Raw genomic sequence first — 1,302 nt, 5'->3', positions numbered from 1 at the left:
AGAATGAGGTGTGCCTGTGTTGGAATTCAACACACACTGGAATGGAATGGCTGCCATAGATGCTGATTTAAGAATAGATGGATGGATAGATAGATAATTAATATAAGTAAAATGACATTATTTAATGAATGAATTTCTAAGTAATTGTTAGTTGTGACTGTACTAAAAAAATAACCCTATTTCTAAACCAAAATAATAATGATAATAATAATAAAATGAACATTTAAGAACAGATATTTTAATTTGAATAAAAAAATGGAAATTAACATTTTACATAATCTTATGTAGTATCATCTAACAACCACAGATGCACATAACATATTAATGTAATCATTGTAATATAATATTATTACCATTATTGAACTGTACTGTATATGAATTCTCAGCTATCAGTCTTTGTTAACTCAAGCCTGCAGTTACTGAAATATTCATATTTAATATCTTGCTTGTTAAGTCAAAAGGCTACATTCTATCAGCCAGTCAGTCACATTTCATCATCAGTCTGTTAAATTGAATTTAAAAAAAAAACACGTGAAGCAAACCGCTCCACTGAATGGTTCAGTCCTCTGGGCAAATAGTCAAATTATGTTCAATACAGTATCTCACTGAAATAATGAATTGTAAGTAAGGGCACACCTGTTTAGAGTATGTGCTTAAATAAAGTAAACTGTAACATACTATTAAACATGTCTAATATTTAAATATTAAGGTAAAAATCATACTTTAAACAGATGACACAGATAGACAGACAGATAGACAGATAAATAGATAGAAATCTAGAACTAGTAAATGTAAGTAATAATAAAATACATCAACTTATGTTGACAGATTTATGCATATATTCAGAGTCAGTAAATGTATAAGTGAGTGGCATTCGACAGCCTCACAACTTCACAAAGACAAATGATCCTGACGGCGCCTAAAAAATACACAAATTATTACAATTATTTGAAAGAGTTAATAGTGAATGTCCTGTTGACATTTAGCTGATATCTGACACGAATAACTCTGTGCTTATACTGATCAGGTTCAGTATAAGCACACTGTTTTTGTTTTTTGTTTTTTTTTCACCACATTATCTAATGTGGTGGATGTTTTTTTTGTTTTTAAATCAAGTTCATTCAGATCAAAAAGACTATACATACAGATTAATTTACTTTTGCTTTATATATTATTTCAGTCCTGGGTTTATATATAATTTATTCTAAAATCTTACCATTTAAAATGTGAAAATCTTGATCAGTACTGCATTCTGTGCTGTGTAACGAATCAGCTCATGAGGAAATATGAATAATTAACCAT

The 1,302-nt window shown here is 28.9% G+C and overlaps 1 protein-coding gene across 1 annotated transcript in view; it reads right to left on the bottom strand.

Moving 5' to 3' along the window:
• LOC107599549 (protein-glutamine gamma-glutamyltransferase K-like) overlaps positions 1 to 1,302 on the bottom strand; it is an 11,651-nt gene that overhangs the window by 8,341 nt on the left and 2,008 nt on the right. The window lies entirely within an intron of this gene.

The sequence above is a fragment of the Sinocyclocheilus grahami genome, unplaced genomic scaffold (genome assembly GCF_001515645.1).
Source record: "Sinocyclocheilus grahami isolate Dianchi unplaced genomic scaffold, SAMN03320097.WGS_v1.1 scaffold13.1, whole genome shotgun sequence".
Classification (NCBI taxonomy): domain Eukaryota; kingdom Metazoa; phylum Chordata; class Actinopteri; order Cypriniformes; family Cyprinidae; genus Sinocyclocheilus; species Sinocyclocheilus grahami.
The sequence above is the reverse complement of the archived record's forward strand: the minus strand, read 5'-3'. Positions and strand labels throughout refer to the sequence as shown.